This window comes from Lissotriton helveticus, chromosome 2_1 (genome assembly GCF_964261635.1).
Source record: "Lissotriton helveticus chromosome 2_1, aLisHel1.1, whole genome shotgun sequence".
In the NCBI taxonomy this organism is placed as follows: Eukaryota; Metazoa; Chordata; class Amphibia; order Caudata; family Salamandridae; genus Lissotriton; species Lissotriton helveticus.
The window spans coordinates 35,122,214-35,147,000 of record NC_136059.1 but is presented as its reverse complement, the minus strand read 5'-3'; positions in this window follow the sequence as shown (position 1 = coordinate 35,147,000).

Here is a 24,787-nt window from a genome sequence, read left to right as displayed (position 1 = left end):
GCGTGGGCTGGGTGCTGGGCCTAGCGTGGGCTGGGTGCTGGGTGCTGGGCCTAGCGTGGGGTGGGTGCTGGGCCTAGCGTGGGCTGGGTGCTGGGCCTAGCGTGGGCTGGGTGCTGGGCCTGGCGTGGGCTGGGTGCTGGGCCTGGCGTGTGGTGGGTGCTGGGCCTAGCGTGGGCTGAGTGCTGGGCCTAGCGTGGGCTGGGTGCTGGGCCTGGCGTGGGCTGGGTGCTGGGCCTGGCGTGGGCTGGGTGCTGGGCCTGGCGTGGGCTGGGTGCTGGGCCTGGCGTGGGCTGGGTGCTGGGCCTGGCGTGGGCTGGGTGCTGGGCCTGGCGTGGGCTGGGTGCTGGGCCTGGCGTGGGCTGGGTGCTGGGCCTGGCGTGGGCTGAGACTGGGCCTGGCGTGGGCTGGGTGCTGGGCCTGGCGTGGGCTGGGTGCTGGGCCTGGCGTGGGCTGGGTGCTGGGCCTGGCGTGGGCTGGGTGCTGGGCCTGGGCTGGGTGCTGGGCCTGGCCTGGGTGCTGGGCCTGGGTGCTGGGCCTGGCGTGTGCTGGGCCTGGCGTGAGCTGGGTGCTGGGGTGGGCTGGGTGCTGGGCCTGGCGGGGGCTGGGTGCTGGGCCTGGCGTGGGCTGGGTGCTGGGCCTGGCGTGGGCTGGGTGCTGGGCCTGGCGTGGGCTGGGTGCTGGGCCTGGCGTGGGCTGGGTGCTGGGCCTGGCGTGGGCTGAGACTGGGCCTGGCGTGGGCTGGGTGCTGGGCCTGGCGTGGGCTGGGTGCTGGGCCTGGCGTGGGCTGCGTGGCTGGGCCTGGCGTGTGCTGGGCGTGGTGTGGGCTGGGTGCTGGGCCTGGCGTGGGCTGGGTGCTGGGCCTGGCGTGGGCTGGGTGCTGGGCGTGGCGTGGGCTGGGTGCTGGGCGTGGCGTGGGCCTGGCGTGGGCTGGGTGCTGGGCGTGGCGTGGGCTGGCTGCTGGGCGTGGCGTGGGCTGGGTGCTGGGCCTGGCGTGGGCTGGGTGCTGGGCCTGGCGTGGGCTGGGTGCTGGGCCTGGCGTGGGCTGGGTGCTGGGCCTGGCGTGGGCTGGGTGCTGGGCCTAGCGTGGGCTGGGTGCTGGGCCTGGCGTGTGGTGGGTGCTGGGCCTGGCGTGTGGTGGGTGCTGGGCCTGGAGTGGGCTGGGTGCTGGGCCTGGCGTGGGCTGGGTGCTGGGCCTGGCGTGGGCTGGGTGCTGGGCCTGGCGTGGGCTAGGTGCTGGGCCTGGCGTGGGCTGGGTGCTGGGCCTAGCGTGGGCTGGGTGCTGGGCCTAGCGTGGGCTGGGTGCTGGGCCTAGCGTGGGCTGGGTGCTGGGCCTAGCGTGGGCTGGGTGCTGGGCCTAGCGTGGGCTGGGTGCTGGGCCTGGCGTGGGCTGGGTGCTGGGCCTGGCGTGGGCTGGGTGCTGGGCCTGGCGTGGGCTGAGACTGGGCCTGGCGTGGGCTGGGCCTGGCCTGGGCTGGGTGCTGGGCCTGGGCTGGGTGCTGGGCCTGGGCTGGGTGCTGGGCCTGGCGTGGGCTGGGTGCTGGGCCTGGCGTGAGCTGGGTGCTGGGGTGGGCTGGGTGCTGGGCCTGGCGTGGGCTGGGTGCTGGGCGTGGCGTGGGCTGGGTGCTGGGCGTGGCGTGGGCTGGGTGCTGGGCCTGGCGTGGGCTGGGTGCTGGGCCTGGCGTGGGCTGGGTGCTGGGCCTGGCGTGTGGTGGGTGCTGGGCCTGGCGTGTGGTGGGTGCTGGGCCTGGCGTGGGCTGGGTGCTGGGCCTGGCGTGGGCTGGGTGCTGGGCCTGGCGTGTGGTGGGTGCTGGGCCTGGCGTGGGCTGGGTGCTGGGCCTGGCGTGGGCTGCGTGGCTGGGCCTGGCGTGGGCTGGGTGCTGGGCCTGGCGTGAGCTGGGTGCTGGGCCTGGCGTGGGCTGGGTGCTGGGCCTGGCGTGGGCTGGGGGCTGGGCCTGGCGTGGGCTGGGTGTTGGCCTGGCGTGGGCTGGGTGCTGGGCCTGGCGTGGGCTGAGTGCTGGGCCTAGCGTGGGCTGGGTGCTGGGCCTAGCGTGGGCTGGGTGCTGGGCCTGGCGTGTGGTGGGTGCTGGGCCTGGCGTGGGCTGGGTGCTGGGCCTGGCGTGGGCTGCGTGGCTGGGCCTGGTGTGGGCTGGGTGCTGGGCCTGGCGTGAGCTGGGTGCTGGGCCTGGCGTGGGCTGGGTGCTGGGCCTGGCGTGGGCTGGGGGCTGGGCCTGGCGTGGGCTGGGTGTTGGCCTGGCGTGGGCTGGGTGCTGGGCCTGGCGTGGGCTGAGTGCTGGGCCTAGCGTGGGCTGGGTGCTGGGCCTAGCGTGGGCTGGGTGCTGGGCCTAGCGAGGGCCGGGTGCTGGGCCTGGCGTGGGCCGGGTGCTGGGCCTGGCGTGGGCCGGGTGCTGGGCCTGGTGCTGGGCCTGGCGTGGGCTGGGTGCTGGGCCTGAGGCTGGGTGCTGGGCCTGGCGTGGGCTGGGTGCTGGGCCTGGCGTGGGCTGAGACTGGGCCTGGCATGGGCCTGGCGTGAGCTGGGTGCTGGGCCTGGCGTGGGCTGGGTGCTGGGCCTGGGGTGGGCTGGGTGCTGGGCCTGGGGTGGGTGGGTGCTGGGTGCTGGGCCTGGGGTGGGCTGGGTGCTGGGCCTGGCGTGAGCTGGGTGCTGGGCCTGGCGTGAGCTGGGTGCTGGGCCTGGTGTGGGCTGAGACTGGGCCTGGCGTGGGCTGGGTGCTGGGCCTGAGGCTGGGTGCTGGGCCTGGCGTGGGCTGGGTGCTGGGCCTGGCGTGGGCTGAGACTGGGCCTGGCGTGAGCTGGGTGCTGGGCCTGGCGTGGGCTGGGTGCTGGGCCTGGTGTGGGCTGAGACTGGGCCTGGCGTGGGCTGGGTGCTGGGCCTGAGGCTGGGTGCTGGGCCTGGGTGCTGGGCCTGGCGTGGGCTGAGACTGGGCCTGGCGTGGGCTGGGTGCTGGGCCTGGGGTGGGCTGGGTGCTGGGCCTGGCGTGGGCTGAGACTGGGCCTGGCGTGGGCTGGGTGCTGGCCTGGTGTGGGCTGAGACTGGGCCTGGTGTGGGCTGGGTGCTGGGCCTGAGGCTGGGTGCTGGGCCTGGCGTGGGCTGGGTGCTGGGCCTGGCGTAGGCTGAGACTGGGCCTGGCGTGGGCTGGGTGCTGGGCCTGGCGTGGGCTGGGTGCTGGGCCTGGTGTGGGCTGAGACTGGGCCTGGCGTGGGCTGGGTGCTGGGCCTGGGGTGGGCTGGGTGCTGGGAGTGGGGTGGGTGCTGGGCGTGGGGTGGGCTGAGACTGGGCCTGGCGTGGGCTGGATGCTGGGCCTGAGGCTGGGTGCTGGGCCTGGCGTGGGCTGGGTGCTGGGCCTGGCGTAGGCTGAGACTGGGCCTGGCGTGGGCTGGGTGCTGGGCCTGGCGTGGGCTGGGTGCCTGGCCTGGTGTGGGCTGAGACTGGGCCTGGCGTGGGCTGGGTGCTGGGCCTGAGGCTGGGTGCTGGGCCTGGCGTGGGCTGGGTGCTGGGCCTGGCGTGGGCTGAGACTGGACCTGGCGTGGGCTGGGTGCTGGGCCTGAGGCTGGGTGCTGGGACTGGGGTGGGCTGGGTGCTGGGCGTGGGGTGGGGGCTGGGCCTGGGCTGATGGGACAGAAACATGTTGTAACCCAAACTGGTAGTCGACGGGCTGTGAAGTCCTCCTACGTGGCAGCTTCCGCTAAAAACGTGGGTTTCCTAATAGGCAACAAACTGGGTGTGTCAAAGCAGGTGGGTGTCCTTCTCGGCCTGAGAAGGCTCCTGAAGTGCTCCCTCTGCCTCCAGTGCAGGCTGCGCCCTCTCTCGGCTGGGTGCTGGGCCTGGCGTGGGCTGGGTGCTGGGCCTGGCGTGGGCTGGGTGCTGGGCCTGGCGTGGGCTGGGTGCTGGGCCTGGCGTGGACTGGGTGCTGGGCCTGGCGTGGACTGGGTGCTGGGCCTGGCGTGGGCTGGGTGCTGGGCCTGGCGTGGGCTGGGTGCTGGGCCTGGCGTGGGCTGGGTGCTGGGCCTGGCGTGGGCTGGGTGCTGGGCCTAGCGTGGGCTGGGTGCTGGGCCTGGCGTGGGCTGGGTGCTGGGCCTAGCGTGGGCTGGGTGCTGGGCCTAGCGTGGGCTGGGTGCTGGGCCTGGCGTGTGGTGGGTGCTGGGCCTGGCGTGTGGTGGGTGCTGGGCCTGGCGTGGGCTGGGTGCTGGGCCTGGCGTGTGGTGGGTGCTGGGCCTGGCGTGTGGTGGGTGCTGGGCCTGGCGTGTGGTGGGTGCTGGGCCTGGCATGGGCTGGGCGCTGGGCCTGGCGTGGGCTGGGTGCTGGGCCTGGCGTGGGCTGGGTGCTGGGCCTGGCGTGAGCTGGGTGTTGGGGTGGGCTGGGTGCTGGGCCTGGCGTGGGCTGGGTGCTGGGCCTGGCGTGGGCTGGGTGCTGGGCCTGGCGTGGGCTGGGTGCTGGGCCTGGCGTGGGCTGGGTGCTGGGCCTAGCGTGGGCTGGGTGCTGGGCCTAGCGTGGGCTGGGTGCTGGGCCTAGCGTGGGCTGGGTGCTGGGCCTAGCGTGGGCTGGGTGCTGGGCCTGGCGTGGGCTGGGTGCTGGGGTGGGCTGGGTGCTGGGGTGGGCTGGGTGCTGGGCCTGGCGTGGGCTGGGTGCTGGGCCTGGCGTGGGGTGGGTGCTGGGCCTAGCGTGGGCTGGGTGCTGGGCCTAGCGTGGGCTGGGTGCTGGGCCTAGCGTGGGCTGGGTGCTGGGCCTGGCGTAGGCTGAGACTGGGCCTGGCGTGGGCTGGGTGCTGGGCCTGGCGTGGGCTGGGTGCTGGGCCTGGGGCTGGGTGCTGGGCCTGGCGTGGGCTGGGTGCTGGGCCTGGCGTAGGCTGAGACTGGGCCTGGCGTGGGCTGGGTGCTGGGCCTGGCGTGGGCTGGGTGCTGGGCCTGGTGTGGGCTGAGACTGGGCCTGGCGTGGGCTGGGTGCTGGGCCTGGGGTGGGCTGGGTGCTGGGCGTGGGGTGGGTGCTGGGCGTGGGGTGGGCTGAGACTGGGCCTGGCGTGGGCTGGATGCTGGGCCTGAGGCTGGGTGCTGGGCCTGGCGTGGGCTGGGTGCTGGGCCTGGCGTAGGCTGAGACTGGGCCTGGCGTGGGCTGGGTGCTGGGCCTGGCGTGGGCTGGGTGCTGGGCCTGGTGTGGGCTGAGACTGGGCCTGGCGTGGGCTGGGTGCTGGGCCTGAGGCTGGGTGCTGGGCCTGGCGTGGGCTGGGTGCTGGGCCTGGCGTGGGCTGAGACTGGACCTGGCGTGGGCTGGGTGCTGGGCCTGAGGCTGGGTGCTGGGACTGGGGTGGGCTGGGTGCTGGGCGTGGGCTGGGCCTGGGCTGATGGGACAGAAACATGTTGTAACCCAAACTGGTAGTCGACGGGCTGTGAAGTCCTCCTACGTGGCAGCTTCCGCTAAAAACGTGGGTTTCCTAATAGGCAACAAACTGGGTGTGTCAAAGCAGGTGGGTGTCCTTCTCGGCCTGAGAAGGCTCCTGAAGTGCTCCCTCTGCCTCCAGTGCAGGCTGCGCCCTCTCTCGGCTGGGTGCTGGGCCTGGCGTGGGCTGGGTGCTGGGCCTGGCGTGGGCTGGGTGCTGGGCCTGGCGTGGGCTGGGTGCTGGGCCTGGCGTGGACTGGGTGCTGGGCCTGGCGTGGACTGGGTGCTGGGCCTGGCGTGGGCTGGGTGCTGGGCCTGGCGTGGGCTGGGTGCTGGGCCTGGCGTGGGCTGGGTGCTGGGCCTGGCGTGGGCTGGGTGCTGGGCCTAGCGTGGGCTGGGTGCTGGGCCTAGCGTGGGCTGGGTGCTGGGCCTAGCGTGGGCTGGGTGCTGGGCCTAGCGTGGGCTGGGTGCTGGGCCTGGCGTGTGGTGGGTGCTGGGCCTGGCGTGTGGTGGGTGCTGGGCCTGGCGTGGGCTGGGTGCTGGGCCTGGCGTGTGGTGGGTGCTGGGCCTGGCGTGTGGTGGGTGCTGGGCCTGGCGTGTGGTGGGTGGTGGGCCTGGCGTGTGGTGGGTGGTGGGCCTGGCGTGTGGTGGGTGCTGGGCCTGGCGTGGGCTGGGTGCTGGGCCTGGCGTGGGCTGGGTGCTGGGCCTGGCGTGAGCTGGGTGCTGGGGTGGGCTGGGTGCTGGGCCTGGCGTGGGCTGGGTGCTGGGCCTGGCGTGGGCTGGGTGCTGGGCCTGGCGTGGGCTGGGTGCTGGGCCTGGCGTGGGCTGGGTGCTGGGCCTAGCGTGGGCTGGGTGCTGGGCCTAGCGTGGGCTGGGTGCTGGGCCTAGCGTGGGCTGGGTGCTGGGCCTGGCGTGGGCTGGGTGCTGGGGTGGGCTGGGTGCTGGGCCTGGCGTGGGCTGGGTGCTGGGCCTGGCGTGGGGTGGGTGCTGGGCCTAGCGTGGGCTGGGTGCTGGGCCTAGCGTGGGCTGGGTGCTGGGCCTACCGTGGGCTGGGTGCTGGGCCTAGCGTGGGCTGGGTGCTGGGCCTGGCGTGGGCTGGGTGCTGGGCCTGGCGTGGGCTGGGTGCTGGGCCTGGCGTGGGCTGGGTGCGGCGTGGGCTGGGTGCTGGGCCTGGCGTGGGCTGGGTGCTGGGCCTGGCGTGGGCTGGGTGCTGGGCCTGGCGTGGGCTGGGTGCTGGGCCTGGCGTGGGCTGGGTGCTGGGCCTGGCGTGGGCTGAGACTGGGCCTGGCGTGGGCTGGGTGCTGGGCCTAGCGTGGGCTGGGTGCTGGGTGCTGGGCCTAGCGTGGGGTGGGTGCTGGGCCTAGCGTGGGCTGGGTGCTGGGCCTAGCGTGGGCTGGGTGTTGGGCCTGGCGTGGGCTGGGTGCTGGGCCTGGCGTGGGCTGGGTGCTGGGCCTGGCGTGTGGTGGGTGCTGGGCCTAGCGTGGGCTGGGTGCTGGGCCTAGCGTGGGCTGGGTGCTGGGCCTAGCGTGGGCTGGGTGCTGGGCCTAGCGTGGGCTGGGTGCTGGGCCTAGCGTGGGCTGGGTGCTGGGCCTAGCGTGGGCTGGGTGCTGGGCCTGGCGTGGGCTGGGTGCTGGGCCTGGCGTGGGCTGGGTGCTGGGCCTGGCGTGGGCTGGGTGCTGGGCCTGGCGTGGACTGGGTGCTGGGCCTGGCGTGGGCTGGGTGCTGGGCCTGGCGTGGGCTGGGTGCATGGCCTGGCGTGGGCTGGGTGCTGGGCCTGGCGTGGGCTGGGTGCTGGGCCTGGCGTGGGCTGGGTGCTGGGCCTGGCGTGGGCTGGGTGCTGGGCCTAGCGTGGGCTGGGTGCTGGGCCTGGCGTGGGCTGGGTGCTGGGCCTGGCGTGGGCTGGGTGCTGGGCCTAGCGTGGGCTGGGTGCTGGGCCTAGCGTGGGCTGGGTGCTGGGCCTGGCGTGTGGTGGGTGCTGGGCCTGGCGTGTGGTGGGTGCTGGGCCTGGCGTGGGCTGGGTGCTGGGCCTGGCGTGTGGTGGGTGCTGGGCCTGGCGTGTGGTGGGTGCTGGGCCTGGCGTGTGGTGGGTGCTGGGCCTGGCGTGGGCTGGGTGCTGGGCCTGGCGTGGGCTGGGTGCTGGGCCTGGCGTGGGCTGGGTGCTGGGCCTGGCGTGAGCTGGGTGCTGGGGTGGGCTGGGTGCTGGGCCTGGCGTGGGCTGGGTGCTGGGCCTGGCGTGGGCTGGGTGCTGGGCCTGGCGTGGGCTGGGTGCTGGGCCTGCGTGGGCTGGGTGCTGGGCCTGGCGTGGGCTGGGTGCTGGGCCTAGCGTGGGCTGGGTGCTGGGCCTAGCGTGGGCTGGGTGCTGGGCCTAGCGTGGGTTGGGTGCTGGGCCTGGCGTGGGCTGGGTGCTGGGGTGGGCTGGGTGCTGGGCCTGGCGTGGGCTGGGTGCTGGGCCTGGCGTGGGGTGGGTGCTGGGCCTAGCGTGGGCTGGGTGCTGGGCCTAGCGTGGGCTGGGTGCTGGGCCTAGCGAGGGCCGGGTGCTGGGCCTGGCGTGGGCCGGGTGCTGGGCCTGGCGTGGGCCGGGTGCTGGGCCTGGTGCTGGGCCTGGCGTGGGCTGGGTGCTGGGCCTGAGGCTGGGTGCTGGGCCTGGCGTGGGCTGGGTGCTGGGCCTGGCGTGGGCTGAGACTGGGCCTGGCGTGGGCCTGGCGTGGGCTGGGTGCTGGGCCTGGGGTGGGCTGGGTGCTGGGCCTGGGGTGGGTGGGTGCTGGGTGCTGGGCCTGGGGTGGGCTGGGTGCTGGGCCTGGCGTGAGCTGGGTGCTGGGCCTGGCGTGAGCTGGGTGCTGGGCCTGGTGTGGGCTGAGACTGGGCCTGGCGTGGGCTGGGTGCTGGGCCTGAGGCTGGGTGCTGGGCCTGGCGTGGGCTGGGTGCTGGGCCTGGCGTGGGCTGAGACTGGGCCTGGCGTGAGCTGGGTGCTGGGCCTGGCGTGGGCTGGGTGCTGGGCCTGGTGTGGGCTGAGACTGGGCCTGGCGTGGGCTGGGTGCTGGGCCTGAGGCTGGGTGCTGGGCCTGGGTGCTGGGCCTGGCGTGGGCTGAGACTGGGCCTGGCGTGGGCTGGGTGCTGGGCCTGGGGTGGGCTGGGTGCTGGGCCTGGCGTGGGCTGAGACTGGGCCTGGCGTGGGCTGGGTGCTGGCCTGGTGTGGGCTGAGACTGGGCCTGGTGTGGGCTGGGTGCTGGGCCTGAGGCTGGGTGCTGGGCCTGGCGTGGGCTGGGTGCTGGGCCTGGCGTAGGCTGAGACTGGGCCTGGCGTGGGCTGGGTGCTGGGCCTGGCGTGGGCTGGGTGCTGGGCCTGGCGTGGGCTGGGTGCTGGGCCTGGCGTGGGCTGGGTGCTGGGCCTGGCGTGGGCTGGGTGCTGGGCCTGGCGTGGGCTGGGTGCTGGGCCTAGCGTGGGCTGGGTGCTGGGCCTGGCGTGGGCTGGGTGCTGGGCCTAGCGTGGGCTGGGTGCTGGGCCTGGCGTGTGGTGGGTGCTGGGCCTGGCGTGTGGTGGGTGCTGGGCCTGGCGTGGGCTGGGTGCTGGGCCTGGCGTGTGGTGGGTGCTGGGCCTGGCGTGTGGTGGGTGCTGGGCCTGGCGTGTGGTGGGTGCTGGGCCTGGCATGGGCTGGGTGCTGGGCCTGGCGTGGGCTGGGTGCTGGGCCTGGCGTGGGCTGGGTGCTGGGCCTGGCGTGAGCTGGGTGCTGGGGTGGGCTGGGTGCTGGGCCTGGCGTGGGCTGGGTGCTGGGCCTGGCGTGGGCTGGGTGCTGGGCCTGGCGTGGGCTGGGTGCTGGGCCTGGCGTGGGCTGGGTGCTGGGCCTAGCGTGGGCTGAGACTGGGCCTGGCGTGGGCTGGGTGCTGGGCCTGGCGTGGGCTGGGTGCTGGGCCTGGTGTGGGCTGAGACTGGGCCTGGCGTGGGCTGGGTGCTGGGCCTGGGGTGGGCTGGGTGCTGGGCGTGGGGTGGGTGCTGGGCGTGGGGTGGGCTGAGACTGGGCCTGGCGTGGGCTGGATGCTGGGCCTGAGGCTGGGTGCTGGGCCTGGCGTGGGCTGGGTGCTGGGCCTGGCGTAGGCTGAGACTGGGCCTGGCGTGGGCTGGGTGCTGGGCCTGGCGTGGGCTGGGTGCTGGGCCTGGTGTGGGCTGAGACTGGGCCTGGCGTGGGCTGGGTGCTGGGCCTGAGGCTGGGTGCTGGGCCTGGCGTGGGCTGGGTGCTGGGCCTGGCGTGGGCTGAGACTGGACCTGGCGTGGGCTGGGTGCTGGGCCTGAGGCTGGGTGCTGGGACTGGGGTGGGCTGGGTGCTGGGCGTGGGGTGGGGGCTGGGCCTGGGCTGATGGGACAGAAACATGTTGTAACCCAAACTGGTAGTCGACGGGCTGTGAAGTCCTCCTACGTGGCAGCTTCCGCTAAAAACGTGGGTTTCCTAATAGGCAACAAACTGGGTGTGTCAAAGCAGGTGGGTGTCCTTCTCGGCCTGAGAAGGCTCCTGAAGTGCTCCCTCTGCCTCCAGTGCAGGCTGCGCCCTCTCTCGGCTGGGTGCTGGGCCTGGCGTGTGGTGGGTGCTGGGCCTGGCGTGTGGTGGGTGCTGGGCCTGGCGTGTGGTGGGTGCTGGGCCTGGCATGGGCTGGGTGCTGGGCCTGGCGTGGGCTGGGTGCTGGGCCTGGCGTGGGCTGGGTGCTGGGCCTGGCGTGAGCTGGGTGCTGGGGTGGGCTGGGTGCTGGGCCTGGCGTGGGCTGGGTGCTGGGCCTGGCGTGGGCTGGGTGCTGGGCCTGGCGTGGGCTGGGTGCTGGGCCTGGCGTGGGCTGGGTGCTGGGCCTGGCGTGGGCTGGGTGCTGGGCCTGGCGTGGGCTGGGTGCTGGGCCTAGCGTGGGCTGGGTGCTGGGCCTAGCGTGGGCTGGGTGCTGGGCCTGGCGTGGGCTGGGTGCTGGGCCTGGCGTGGGCTGGGTGCTGGGGTGGGCTGGGTGATGGGCCTGGCGTGGGCTGGGTGCTGGGCCTGGCGTGGGGTGGGTGCTGGGCCTAGCGTGGGCTGGGTGCTGGGCCTAGCGTGGGCTGGGTGCTGGGCCTAGCGTGGGCTGGGTGCTGGGCCTAGCGTGGGCTGGGTGCTGGGCCTGGCGTGGGCTGGGTGCTGGGCCTGGCGTGGGCTGGGTGCTGGGCCTGGCGTGGGCTGGGTGCGGCGTGGGCTGGGTGCTGGGCCTGGCGTGGGCTGGGTGCTGGGCCTGGCGTGGGCTGGGTGCTGGGCCTGGCGTGGGCTGGGTGCTGGGCCTGGCGTGGGCTGGGTGCTGGGCCTGGCGTGGGCTGGGTGCTGGGCCTGGCGTGGGCTGAGACTGGGCCTGGCGTGGGCTGGGTGCTGGGCCTAGCGTGGGCTGGGTGCTGGGCCTAGCGTGGGGTGGGTGCTGGGCCTAGCGTGGGCTGGGTGCTGGGCCTAGCGTGGGCTGGGTGCTGGGCCTAGCGTGGGCTGGGTGTTGGGCCTGGCGTGGGCTGGGTGCTGGGCCTGGCGTGGGCTGGGTGCTGGGCCTGGCGTGGGCTGGGTGCTGGGCCTAGCGTGGGCTGGGTGCTGGGCCTAGCGTGGGCTGGGTGCTGGGCCTAGCGTGGGCTGGGTGCTGGGCCTAGCGTGGGCTGGGTGCTGGGCCTGGCGTGGGCTGGGTGCTGGGCCTGGCGTGGGCTGGGTGCTGGGCCTGGCGTGGGCTGGGTGCTGGGCCTGGCGTGGACTGGGTGCTGGGCCTGGCGTGGGCTGGGTGCTGGGCCTGGCGTGGGCTGGGTGCTGGGCCTGGCGTGGGCTGGGTGCTGGGCCTGGCGTGGGCTGGGTGCTGGGCCTAGCGTGGGCTGGGTGCTGGGCCTGGCGTGGGCTGGGTGCTGGGCCTAGCGTGGGCTGGGTGCTGGGCCTAGCGTGGGCTGGGTGCTGGGCCTGGCGTGTGGTGGGTGCTGGGCCTGGCGTGGGCTGGGTGCTGGGCCTGGCGTGTGGTGGGTGCTGGGCCTGGCGTGTGGTGGGTGCTGGGCCTGGCGTGTGGTGGGTGCTGGGCCTGGCATGGGCTGGGTGCTGGGCCTGGCGTGGGCTGGGTGCTGGGCCTGGCGTGGGCTGGGTGCTGGGCCTGGCGTGAGCTGGGTGCTGGGGTGGGCTGGGTGCTGGGCCTGGCGTGGGCTGGGTGCTGGGCCTGGCGTGGGCTGGGTGCTGGGCCTGGCGTGGGCTGGGTGCTGGGCCTGGCGTGGGCTGGGTGCTGGGCCTGGCATGGGCTGGGTGCTGGGCCTAGCGTGGGCTGGGTGCTGGGCCTAGCGTGGGCTGGGTGCTGGGCCTGGCGTGTGGTGGGTGCTGGGCCTGGCGTGTGGTGGGTGCTGGGCCTGGCGTGGGCTGGGTGCTGGGCCTGGCGTGTGGTGGGTGCTGGGCCTGGCGTGTGGTGGGTGCTGGGCCTGGCGTGTGGTGGGTGCTGGGCCTGGCATGGGCTGGGTGCTGGGCCTGGCGTGGGCTGGGTGCTGGGCCTGGCGTGGGCTGGGTGCTGGGCCTGGCGTGAGCTGGGTGCTGGGGTGGGCTGGGTGCTGGGCCTGGCGTGGGCTGGGTGCTGGGCCTGGCGTGGGCTGGGTGCTGGGCCTGGCGTGGGCTGGGTGCTGGGCCTGGCGTGGGCTGGGTGCTGGGCCTGGCGTGGGCTGGGTGCTGGGCCTGGCGTGGGCTGGGTGCTGGGCCTGGCGTGGGCTGGGTGCTGGGCCTAGCGTGGGCTGGGTGCTGGGCCTAGCGTGGGCTGGGTGCTGGGCCTAGCGTGGGCTGGGTGCTGGGCCTGGCGTGGGCTGGGTGCTGGGGTGGGCTGGGTGCTGGGCCTGGCGTGGGCTGGGTGCTGGGCCTGGCGTGGGGTGGGTGCTGGGCCTAGCGTGGGCTGGGTGCTGGGCCTAGCGTGGGCTGGGTGCTGGGCCTAGCGAGGGCCGGGTGCTGGGCCTGGCGTGGGCCGGGTGCTGGGCCTGGCGTGGGCCGGGTGCTGGGCCTGGTGCTGGGCCTGGCGTGGGCTGGGTGCTGGGCCTGAGGCTGGGTGCTGGGCCTGGCGTGGGCTGGGTGCTGGGCCTGGCGTGGGCTGAGACTGGGCCTGGCGTGGGCCTGGCGTGAGCTGGGTGCTGGGCCTGGCGTGGGCTGGGTGCTGGGCCTGGGGTGGGCTGGGTGCTGGGCCTGGGGTGGGTGGGTGCTGGGTGCTGGGCCTGGGGTGGGCTGGGTGCTGGGCCTGGCGTGAGCTGGGTGCTGGGCCTGGCGTGAGCTGGGTGCTGGGCCTGGTGTGGGCTGAGACTGGGCCTGAGGCTGGGTGCTGGGCCTGGCGTGGGCTGGGTGCTGGGCCTGGCGTGGGCTGAGACTGGGCCTGGCGTGAGCTGGGTGCTGGGCCTGGCGTGGGCTGGGTGCTGGGCCTGGTGTGGGCTGAGACTGGGCCTGGCGTGGGCTGGGTGCTGGGCCTGAGGCTGGGTGCTGGGCCTGGGTGCTGGGCCTGGCGTGGGCTGAGACTGGGCCTGGCGTGGGCTGGGTGCTGGGCCTGGGGTGGGCTGGGTGCTGGGCCTGGCGTGGGCTGAGACTGGGCCTGGCGTGGGCTGGGTGCTGGCCTGGTGTGGGCTGAGACTGGGCCTGGTGTGGGCTGGGTGCTGGGCCTGAGGCTGGGTGCTGGGCCTGGCGTGGGCTGGGTGCTGGGCCTGGCGTAGGCTGAGACTGGGCCTGGCGTGGGCTGGGTGCTGGGCCTGGCGTGGGCTGGGTGCTGGGCCTGGTGTGGGCTGAGACTGGGCCTGGCGTGGGCTGAGACTGGGCCTGGCGTGGGCTGGGTGCTGGGCCTGGGGTGGGCTGGGTGCTGGGTGTGGGGTGGGTGCTGGGCGTGGGGTGGGCTGAGACTGGGCCTGGCGTGGGCTGGATGCTGGGCCTGAGGCTGGGTGCTGGGCCTGGCGTGGGCTGGGTGCTGGGCCTGGCGTAGGCTGAGACTGGGCCTGGCGTGGGCTGGGTGCTGGGCCTGGCGTGGGCTGGGTGCTGGGTCTGGTGTGGGCTGAGACTGGGCCTGGCGTGGGCTGGGTGCTGGGCCTGAGGCTGGGTGCTGGGCCTGGCGTGGGCTGGGTGCTGGGCCTGGCGTGGGCTGAGACTGAACCTGGCGTGGGCTGGGTGCTGGGCCTGAGGCTGGGTGCTGGGACTGGGGTGGGCTGGGTGCTGGGCGTGGGGTGGGGGCTGGGCCTGGGCTGATGGGACAGAAACATGTTGTAACCCAAACTGGTAGTCGACGGGCTGTGAAGTCCTCCTACGTGGCAGCTTCCGCTAAAAACGTGGGTTTCCTAATAGGCAACAAACTGGGTGTGTCAAAGCAGGTGGGTGTCCTTCTCGGCCTGAGAAGGCTCCTGAAGTGCTCCCTCTGCCTCCAGTGCAGGCTGCGCCCTCTCTCGGCTGGGTGCTGGGCCTGGCGTGGGCTGGGTGCTGGGCCTGGCGTGGGCTGGGTGCTGGGCCTGGCGTGGACTGGGTGCTGGGCCTGGCGTGGGCTGGGTGCTGGGCCTGGCGTGGGCTGGGTGCTGGGCCTGGCGTGGGCTGGGTGCTGGGCCTGGCGTGGGCTGGGTGCTGGGCCTGGCGTGGGCTGGGTGCTGGGCCTAGCGTGGGCTGGGTGCTGGGCCTGGCGTGGGCTGGGTGCTGGGCCTAGCGTGGGCTGGGTGCTGGGCCTGGCGTGTGGTGGGTGCTGGGCCTGGCGTGTGGTGGGTGCTGGGCCTGGCGTGGGCTGGGTGCTGGGCCTGGCGTGTGGTGGGTGCTGGGCCTGGCGTGTGGTGGGTGCTGGGCCTGGCGTGTGGTGGGTGCTGGGCCTGGCGTGGGCTGGGTGCTGGGCCTGGCGTGGGCTGGGTGCTGGGCCTGGCGTGGGCTGGGTGCTGGGCCTGGCGTGAGCTGGGTGCTGGGGTGGGCTGGGTGCTGGGCCTGGCGTGGGCTGGGTGCTGGGCCTGGCGTGGGCTGGGTGCTGGGCCTGGCGTGGGCTGGGTGCTGGGCCTGGCGTGGGCTGGGTGCTGGGCCTAGCCTGGGCTGGGTGCTGGGCCTAGCGTGGGCTGGGTGCTGGGCCTAGCGTGGGCTGGGTGCTGGGCCTGGCGTGGGCTGGGTGCTGGGGTGGGCAGGGTGCTGGGCCTGGCGTGGGCTGGGTGCTGGGCCTGGCGTGGGGGCTGGGCCTAGCGTGGGCTGGGTGCTGGGCCTAGCGTGGGCTGGGTGCTGGGCCTAGCGTGGGCTGGGTGCTGGGCCTAGCGTGGGCTGGGTGCTGGGCCTGGCGTGGGCTGGGTGCTGGGCCTGGCGTGGGCTGGGTGCTGGGCCTGGCGTGGGCTGGGTGCGGCGTGGGCTGGGTGCTGGGCCTGGCGTGGGCTGGGTGCTGGGCCTGGCGTGGGCTGGGTGCTGGGCCTGGCGTGGGCTGGGTGCTGGGCCTGGCGTGGGCTGGGTGCTGGGCCTGGCGTGGGCTGGGTGCTGGGCCTGGCGTGGGCTGGGTGCTGGGCCTGGCGTGGGCTGGGTGCTGGGCCTAGCGTGGGCTGGGTGCTGGGTGCTGGGCCTAGCGTGGGGTGGGTGCTGGGCCTAGCGTGGGCTGGGTGCTGGGCCTAGCGTGGGCTGGGTGCTGGGCCTGGCGTGGGCTGGGTGCTGGGCCTGGCGTGGGCTGGGTGCTGGGCCTGGCGTGGGCTGGGTGCTGGGCCTGGCGTGTGGTGGGTGCTGGGCCTAGCGTGGGCTGGGTGCTGGGCCTAGCGTGGGCTGGGTGCTGGGCCTAGCGTGGGCTGGGTGCTGGGCCTAGCATGGGCTGGGTGCTGGGCCTGGCGTGGGCTGGGTGCTGGGCCTGGCGTGGGCTGGGTGCTGGGCCTGGCGTGGGCTGGGTGCTGGGCCTGGCGTGGGCTGGGTGCTGGGCCTGGCGTGGGCTGGGTGCTGGGCCTGGCGTGGGCTGAGACTGGGCCTGGCGTGGGCTGGGTGCTGGGCCTAGCGTGGGCTGGGTGCTGGGCCTGGCGTGGGCTGGGTGCTGGGCCTGGCGTGGGCTGGGTGCTGGGCCTGGCCTGGGTGCTGGGCCTGGCCTGGGTGCTGGGCCTGGGTGCTGGGCCTGGCGTGTGCTGGGCCTGGCGTGAGCTGGGTGCTGGGGTGGGCTGGGTGCTGGGCCTGGCGGGGGCTGGGTGCTGGGCCTGGCGTGGGCTGGGTGCTGGGCCTGGCGTGGGCTGGGTGCTGGGCCTGGCGTGGGCTGGGTGCTGGGCCTGAGGCTGGGTGCTGGGCCTGGCGTGGGCTGGGTGCTGGGCCTGGCGTGGGCTGAGACTGGGCCTGGCGTGGGCTGGGTGCTGGGCCTGGCGTGGGCTGGGTGCTGGGCCTGGCGTGGGCTGCGTGGCTGGGCCTGGCGTGTGCTGGGCGTGGTGTGGGCTGGGTGCTGGGCCTGGCGTGGGCTGGGTGCTGGGCCTGGCGTGGGCTGGGTGCTGGGCGTGGCGTGGGCTGGGTGCTGGGCGTGGCGTGGGCCTGACGTGGGCTGGGTGCTGGGCGTGGCGTGGGCTGGCTGCTGGGCGTGGCGTGGGCTGGGTGCTGGGCCTGGCGTGGGCTGGGTGCTGGGCCTGGCGTGGGCTGGGTGCTGGGCCTGGCGTGGGCTGGGTGCTGGGCCTAGCGTGGGCTGGGTGCTGGGCCTAGCGTGGGCTGGGTGCTGGGCCTAGCGTGGGTTGGGTGCTGGGCCTGGCGTGGGCTGGGTGCTGGGGTGGGCTGGGTGCTGGGCCTGGCGTGGGCTGGGTGCTGGGCCTGGCGTGGGGTGGGTGCTGGGCCTGGCGTGGGCTGGGTGCTGGGCCTAGCGTGGGCTGGGTGCTGGGCCTAGCGTGGGCTGGGTGCTGGGCCTAGCGTGGGTTGGGTGCTGGGCCTGGCGTGGGCTGGGTGCTGGGGTGGGCTGGGTGCTGGGCCTGGCGTGGGCTGGGTGCTGGGCCTGGCGTGGGGTGGGTGCTGGGCCTAGCGTGGGCTGGGTGCTGGGCCTAGCGTGGGCTGGGTGCTGGGCCTAGCGTGGGCTGGGTGCTGGGCCTAGCGAGGGCCGGGTGCTGGGCCTGGCGTGGGCCGGGTGCTGGGCCTGGCGTGGGCCGGGTGCTGGGCCTGGTGCTGGGCCTGGCGTGGGCTGGGTGCTGGGCCTGAGGCTGGGTGCTGGGCCTGGCGTGGGCTGGGTGCTGGGCCTGGCGTGGGCTGAGACTGGGCCTGGCGTGGGCCTGGCGTGAGCTGGGTGCTGGGCCTGGCGTGGGCTGGGTGCTGGGCCTGGGGTGGGCTGGGTGCTGGGCCTGGGGTGGGTGGGTGCTGGGTGCTGGGCCTGGGGTGGGCTGGGTGCTGGGCCTGGCGTGAGTTGGGTGCTGGGCCTGGCGTGAGCTGGGTGCTGGGCCTGGTGTGGGCTGAGACTGGGCCTGAGGCTGGGTGCTGGGCCTGGCGTGGGCTGGGTGCTGGGCCTGGCGTGGGCTGAGACTGGGCCTGGCGTGAGCTGGGTGCTGGGCCTGGCGTGGGCTGGGTGCTGGGCCTGGTGTGGGCTGAGACTGGGCCTGGCGTGGGCTGGGTGCTGGGCCTGAGGCTGGGTGCTGGGCCTGGGTGCTGGGCCTGGCGTGGGCTGAGACTGGGCCTGGCGTGGGCTGGGTGCTGGGCCTGGGGTGGGCTGGGTGCTGGGCCTGGCGTGGGCTGAGACTGGGCCTGGCGTGGGCTGGGTGCTGGCCTGGTGTGGGCTGAGACTGGGCCTGGTGTGGGCTGGGTGCTGGGCCTGAGGCTGGGTGCTGGGCCTGGCGTGGGCTGGGTGCTGGGCCTGGCGTAGGCCGAGACTGGGCCTGGCGTGGGCTGGGTGCTGGGCCTGGCGTGGGCTGGGTGCTGGGCCTGGTGTGGGCTGAGACTGGGCCTGGCGTGGGCTGGGTGCTGGGCCTGGGGTGGGCTGGGTGCTGGGCGTGGGGTGGGTGCTGGGCGTGGGGTGGGCTGAGACTGGGCCTGGCGTGGGCTGGATGCTGGGCCTGAGGCTGGGTGCTGGGCCTGGCGTGGGCTGGGTGCTGGGCCTGGCGTAGGCTGAGACTGGGCCTGGCGTGGGCTGGGTGCTGGGCCTGGCGTGGGCTGGGTGCTGGGTCTGGTGTGGGCTGAGACTGGGCCTGGCGTGGGCTGGGTGCTGGGCCTGAGGCTGGGTGCTGGGCCTGGCGTGGGCTGGGTGCTGGGCCTGGCGTGGGCTGAGACTGGACCTGGCGTGGGCTGGGTGCTGGGCCTGAGGCTGGGTGCTGGGACTGGGGTGGGCTGGGTGCTGGGCGTGGGGTGGGGGCTGGGCCTGGGCTGATGGGACAGAAACATGTTGTAACCCAAACTGGTAGTCGACGGGCTGTGAAGTCCTCCTACGTGGCAGCTTCCGCTAAAAACGTGGGTTTCCTAATAGGCAACAAACTGGGTGTGTCAAAGCAGGTGGGTGTCCTTCTCGGCCTGAGAAGGCTCCTGAAGTGCTCCCTCTGCCTCCAGTGCAGGCTGCGCCCTCTCTCGGCTGGGTGCTGGGCCTGGCGTGGGCTGGGTGCTGGGCCTGGCGTGGGCTGGGTGCTGGGCCTGGCGTGGACTGGGTGCTGGGCCTGGCGTGGGCTGGGTGCTGGGCCTGGCGTGGGCTGGGTGCTGGGCCTGGCGTGGGCTGGGTGCTGGGCCTGGCGTGGGCTGGGTGCTGGGCCTGGCGTGGGCTGGGTGCTGGGCCTGGCGTGGGCTGGGTGCTGGGCCTGGCGTGGGCTGGGTGCTGGGCCTAGCGTGGGCTGGGTGCTGGGCCTGGCGTGGGCTGGGTGCTGGGCCTAGCGTGGGCTGGGTGCTGGGCCTGGCGTGTGGTGGGTGCTGGGCCTGGCGTGTGGTGGGTGCTGGGCCTGGCGTGGGCTGGGTGCTGGGCCTGGCGTGTGGTGGGTGCTGGGCCTGGCGTGTGGTGGGTGCTGGGCCTGGCGTGTGGTGGGTGCTGGGCCTGGCGTGTGGTGGGTGCTGGGCCTGGCGTAGGCTGAGACTGGGCCTGGCGTGGGCTGGGTGCTGGGCCTGGCGTGGGCTGGGTGCTGGGTCTGGTGTGGGCTGAGACTGGGCCTGGCGTGGGCTGGGTGCTGGGCCTGAGGCTGGGTGCTGGGCCTGGCGTGGGCTGGGTGCTGGGCCTGGCGTGGGCTGAGACTGGACCTGGCGTGGGCTGGGTGCTGGGCCTGAGGCTGGGTGCTGGGACTGGGGTGGGCTGGGTGCTGGGCGTGGGGTGGGGGCTGGGCCTGGGCTGATGGGACAGAAACATGTTGTAACCCAAACTGGTAGTCGACGGGCTGTGAAGTCCTCCTACGTGGCAGCTTCCGCTAAAAACGTGGGTTTCCTAATAGGCAACAAACTGGGTGTGTCAAAGCAGGTGGGTGTCCTTCTCGGCCTGAGAAGGCTCCTGAAGTGCTCCCTCTGCCTCCAGTGCAGGCTGCGCCCTCTCTCGGCTGGGTGCTGGGCCTGGCGTGGGCTGGGTGCTGGGCCTGGCGTGGGCTGGGTGCTGGGCCTGGCGTGGGCTGGGTGCTGGGCCTGGCGTGGGCTGGGTGCTGGGCCTGGCGTGGGCTGGGTGCTGGGCCTGGCGTGGGCTGGGTGCTGGGCCTGGCGTGTGGTGGGTGCTGGGCCTAGCGTGGGCTGGGTGCTGGGCCTGGCGTGTGGTGGGTGCTGGGCCTGGCGTGTGGTGGGTGCTGGGCCTGGCGTGGGCTGGGTGCTGGGCCTGGCGTGGGCTGGGTGCTGGGCCTGGCGTGTGGTGGGTGCTGGGCCTGGCGTGTGGTGGGTGCTGGGCCTGGCGTGTGGTGGGTGCTGGGCCTGGCATGGGCTGGGTGCTGGGCCTGGCGTGGGCTGGGTGCTGGGCCTGGCGTGAGCTGGGTGCTGGGGTGGGCTGGGTGCTGGGCCTGGCGTGGGCTGGGTGCTGGGCCTGGCGTGGGCTGGGTGCTGGGCCTGGCGTGGGCTGGGTGCTGGGCCTGGCGTGGGCTGGGTGCTGGGCCTAGCCTGGGCTGGGTGCTGGGCCTAGCGTGGGCTGGGTGCTGGGCCTAGCGTGGGCTGGGTGCTGGGCCTGGCGTGGGCTGGGTGCTGGGGTGGGCAGGGTGCTGGGCCTGGCGTGGGCTGGGTGCTGGGCCTGGCGTGGGGTGGGTGCTGGGCCTAGCGTGGGCTGGGTGCTGGGCCTAGCGTGGGCTGGGTGCTGGGCCTAGCGTGGGCTGGGTGCTGGGCCTAGCGTGGGCTGGGTGCTGGGCCTAGCGTGGGCTGGGTGCTGGGCCTGGCGTGGGCTGGGTGCTGGGCCTGGCGTGGGCTGGGTGCTGGGCCTGGCGTGGGCTGGGTGCGGCGTGGGCTGGGTGCTGGGCCTGGCGTGGGCTGGGTGCTGGGCCTGGCGTGGGCTGGGTGCTGGGCCTGGCGTGGGCTGGGTGCTGGGCCTGGCGTGGGCTGGGTGCTGGGCCTGGCGTGGGCTGGGTGCTGGGCCTAGCGTGGGCTGGGTGCTGGGCCTAGCGTGGGCTGGGTGCTGGGTGCTGGGCCTAGCGTGGGGTGGGTGCTGGGCCTAGCGTGGGCTGGGTGCTGGGCCTAGCGTGGGCTGGGTGCTGGGCCTGGCGTGGGCTGGGTGCTGGGCCTGGCGTGGGCTGGGTGCTGGGCCTGGCGTGGGCTGGGTGCTGGGCCTAGCGTGGGCTGGGTGCTGGGCCTAGCGTGGGCTGGGTGCTGGGCCTAGCGTGGGTTGGGTGCTGGGCCTGGCGTGGGCTGGGTGCTGGGCCTGGCGTGGGGTGGGTGCTGGGCCTGGCGTGGGCTGGGTGCTGGGCCTGGCGTGGGGTGGGTGCTGGGCCTAGCGTGGGTTGGGTGCTGGGCCTGGCGTGGGCTGGGTGCTGGGGTGGGCTGGGTGCTGGGCCTGGCGTGGGCTGGGTGCTGGGCCTGGCGTGGGGTGGGTGCTGGGCCTGGCGTGGGCTGGGTGCTGGGCCTAGCGTGGGCTGGGTGCTGGGCCTAGCGAGGGCCGGGTGCTGGGCCTGGCGTGGGCCGGGTGCTGGGCCTGGCGTGGGCCGGGTGCTGGGCCTGGTGCTGGGCCTGGCGTGGGCTGGGTGCTGGGCCTGAGGCTGGGTGCTGGGCCTGGCGTGGGCTGGGTGCTGGGCCTGGCGTGGGCTGAGACTGGGCCTGGCGTGGGCCTGGCGTGAGCTGGGTGCTGGGCCTGGCGTGGGCTGGGTGCTGGGCGTGGGCTGGGTGCTGGGCCTGGGGTGGGTGGGTGCTGGGTGCTGGGCCTGGGGTGGGCTGGGTGCTGGGCCTGGCGTGAGCTGGGTGCTGGGCCTGGCGTGAGCTGGGTGCTGGGCCTGGCGTGAGCTGGGTGCTGGGCCTGGTGTGGGCTGAGACTGGGCCTGAGGCTGGGTGCTGGGCCTGGCGTGGGCTGGGTGCTGGGCCTGGCGTGGGCTGAGACTGGGCCTGGCGTGAGCTGGGTGCTGGGCCTGGCGTGGGCTGGGTGCTGGGCCTGGTGTGGGCTGAGACTGGGCCTGGCGTGGGCTGGGTGCTGGGCCTGAGGCTGGGTGCTGGGCCTGGGTGCTGGGCCTGGCGTGGGCTGAGACTGGGCCTGGCGTGGGCTGGGTGCTGGGCCTGGGGTGGGCTGGGTGCTGGGCCTGGCGTGGGCTGAGACTGGGCCTGGCGTGGGCTGGGTGCTGGCCTGGTGTGGGCTGAGACTGGGCCTGGTGTGGGCTGGGTGCTGGGCCTGAGGCTGGGTGCTGGGCCTGGCGTGGGCTGGGTGCTGGGCCTGGCGTAGGCTGAGACTGGGCCTGGCGTGGGCTGGGTGCTGGGCCTGGCGTGGGCTGGGTGCTGGGCCTGGTGTGGGCTGAGACTGGGCCTGGCGTGGGCTGGGTGCTGGGCCTGGGGTGGGCTGGGTGCTGGGCGTGGGGTGGGTGCTGGGCGTGGGGTGGGCTGAGACTGGGCCTGGCGTGGGCTGGATGCTGGGCCTGAGGCTGGGTGCTGGGCCTGGCGTGGGCTGGGTGCTGGGCCTGGCGTAGGCTGAGACTGGGCCTGGCGTGGGCTGGGTGCTGGGCCTGGCGTGGGCTGGGTGCTGGGTCTGGTGTGGGCTGAGACTGGGCCTGGCGTGGGCTGGGTGCTGGGCCTGAGGCTGGGTGCTGGGCCTGGCGTGGGCTGGGTGCTGGGCCTGGCGTGGGCTGAGACTGGACCTGGCGTGGGCTGGGTGCTGGGCCTGAGGCTGGGTGCTGGGACTGGGGTGGGCTGGGTGCTGGGCGTGGGGTGGGGGCTGGGCCTGGGCTGATGGGACAGAAACATGTTGTAACCCAAACTGGTAGTCGACGGGCTGTGAAGTCCTCCTACGTGGCAGCTTCCGCTAAAAACGTGGGTTTCCTAATAGGCAACAAACTGGGTGTGTCAAAGCAGGTGGGTGTCCTTCTCGGCCTGAGAAGGCTCCTGAAGTGCTCCCTCTGCCTCCAGTGCAGGCTGCGCCCTCTCTCGGCTGGGTGCTGGGCCTGGCGTGGGCTGGGTGCTGGGCCTGGCGTGGGCTGGGTGCTGGGCCTGGCGTGGACTGGGTGCTGGGCCTGGCGTGGGCTGGGTGCTGGGCCTGGCGTGGGCTGGGTGCTGGGCCTGGCGTGGGCTGGGTGCTGGGCCTGGCGTGGGCTGGGTGCTGGGCCTGGCGTGGGCTGGGTGCTGGGCCTGGCGTGGGCTGGGTGCTGGGCCTAGCGTGGGCTGGGTGCTGGGCCTGGCGTGGGCTGGGTGCTGGGCCTAGCGTGGGCTGGGTGCTGGGCCTGGCGTGTGGTGGGTGCTGGGCCTGGCGTGTGGTGGGTGCTGGGCCTGGCGTGGGCTGGGTGCTGGGCCTGGCGTGTGGTGGGTGCTGGGCCTGGCGTGGGGTGGGTGCTGGGCCTGGCGTGTGGTGGGTGCTGGGCCTGGCATGGGCTGGGTGCTGGGCCTGGCGTGGGCTGGGTGCTGGGCCTGGCGTGGGCTGGGTGCTGGGCCTGGCGTGAGCTGGGTGCTGGGGTGGGCTGGGTGCTGGGCCTGGCGTGGGCTGGGTGCTGGGCCTGGCGTGGGCTGGGTGCTGGGCCTGGCGTGGGCTGGGTGCTGGGCCTGGCGTGGGCTGGGTGCTGGGCCTGGCCTGGGCTGGGTGCTGGGCCTAGCCTGGGCTGGGTGCTGGGCCTAGCGTGGGCTGGGTGCTGGGCCTAGCGTGGGCTGGGTGCTGGGCCTGGCGTGGGCTGGGTGCTGGGGTGGGCAGGGTGCTGGGCCTGGCGTGGGCTGGGTGCTGGGCCTGGCGTGGGGTGGGTGCTGGGCCTAGCGTGGGCTGGGTGCTGGGCCTAGCGTGGGCTGGGTGCTGGGCCTAGCGTGGGCTGGGTGCTGGGCCTAGCGTGGGCTGGGTGCTGGGCCTGGCGTGGGCTGGGTGCTGGGCCTGGCGTGGGCTGGGTGCTGGGCCTAGCGTGGGCTGGGTGCTGGGCCTAGCGTGGGCTGGGTGCTGGGCCTAGCGTGGGCTGGGTGCTGGGCCTGGCGTGGGCTGGGTGCTGGGCCTGGCGTGGGCTGGGTGCTGGGCCTGGCGTGGGCTGGGTGCGGCGTGGGCTGGGTGCTGGGCCTGGCGTGGGCTGGGTGCTGGGCCTGGCGTGGGCTGGGTGCTGGGCCTGGCGTGGGCTGGGTGCTGGGCCTGGCGTGGGCTGGGTGCTGGGCCTGGCGTGGGCTGGGTGCTGGGCCTAGCGTGGGCTGGGTGCTGGGTGCTGGGCCTAGCGTGGGGTGGGTGCTGGGCCTAGCGTGGGCTGGGTGCTGGGCCTAGCGTGGGCTGGGTGCTGGGCCTGGCGTGGGCTGGGTGCTGGGCCTGGCGTGGGCTGGGTGCTGGGCCTGGCGTGGGCTGGGTGCTGGGCCTAGCGTGGGCTGGGTGCTGGGCCTAGCGTGGGCTGGGTGCTGGGCCTAGCATGGGCTGGGTGCTGGGCCTGGCGTGGGCTGGGTGCTGGGCCTGGCGTGGGCTGGGTGCTGGGCCTGGCGTGGGCTGGGTGCTGGGCCTGGCGTGTGCTGGGCCTGGCGTGGGCTGGGTGCTGGGCCTGGCGTGGGCTGGGTGCTGGGCCTGGCGTGGGCTGGGTGCTGGGCCTGGCGTGGGCTGAGACTGGGCCTGGCGTGGGCTGGGTGCTGGGCCTAGCGTGGGCTGGGTGCTGGGCCTGGCGTGGGCTGGGTGCTGGGCCTGGCGTGGGCTGGGTGCTGGGCCTGGCCTGGGTGCTGGGCCTGGGTGCTGGGCCTGGCGTGTGCTGGGCCTGGCGTGAGCTGGGTGCTGGGGTGGGCTGGGTGCTGGGCCTGGCGGGGGCTGGGTGCTGGGCCTGGCGTGGGCTGGGTGCTGGGCCTGGCGTGGGCTGGGTGCTGGGCCTGAGGCTGGGTGCTGGGCCTGGCGTGGGCTGGGTGCTGGGCCTGGCGTGGGCTGAGACTGGGCCTGGCGTGGGCTGGGTGCTGGGCCTGGCGTGGGCTGGGTGCTGGGCCTGGCGTGGGCTGCGTGGCTGGGCCTGGCGTGTGCTGGGCGTGGTGTGGGCTGGGTGCTGGGCCTGGCGTGGGCTGGGTGCTGGGCCTGGCGTGGGCTGGGTGCTGGGCGTGGCGTGGGCTGGGTGCTGGGCGTGGGCCTGACGTGGGCTGGGTGCTGGGCGTGGCGTGGGCTGGCTGCTGGGCGTGGCGTGGGCTGGGTGCTGGGCCTGGCGTGGGCTGGGTGCTGGGCCTGGCGTGTGGTGGGTGCTGGGCCTGGCGTGTGGTGGGTGCTGGGCCTGGCGTGGGCTGGGTGCTGGGCCTAGCGTGGGCTGGGTGCTGGGCCTAGCGTGGGCTGGGTGCTGGGCCTGGCGTGTGGTGGGTGCTGGGCCTGGCGTGTGGTGGGTGCTGGGCCTGGAGTGGGCTGGGTGCTGGGCCTAGCGTGGGCTGGGTGCTGGGCCTGGCGTGGGCTGGGTGCTGGGCCTGGCGTGGGCTAGGTGCTGGGCCTGGCGTGGGCTGGGTGCTGGGCCTAGCGTGGGCTGGGTGCTGGGCCTAGCGTGGGCTGGGTGCTGGGCCTAGCGTGGGCTGGGTGCTGGGCCTAGCGTGGGCTGGGTGCTGGGCCTAGCGTGGGCTGGGTGCTGGGCCTGGCGTGGGCTGGGTGCTGGGCCTGGCGTGGGCTGGGTGCTGGGCCTGGCGTGGGCTGAGACTGGGCCTGGCGTGGGCTGAGACTGGGCCTGGCGTGGGCTGGGCCTGGCGTGGGCTGGGCCTGGCCTGGGCTGGGTGCTGGGCCTGGGCTGGGTGCTGGGCCTGGGCTGGGTGCTGGGCCTGGCGTGGGCTGGGTGCTGGGCCTGGCGTGAGCTGGGTGCTGGGGTGGGCTGGGTGCTGGGCCTGGCGTGGGCTGGGTGCTGGGCCTGGCGTGGGCTGGGTGCTGGGCCTGGCGTGGGCTGAGACTGGGCCTGGCGTGGGCTGGGTGCTGGGCCTGGCGTGGGCTGGGTGCTGGGCCTGGCGTGTGGTGGGTGCTGGGCCTGGCGTGGGCTGGGTGCTGG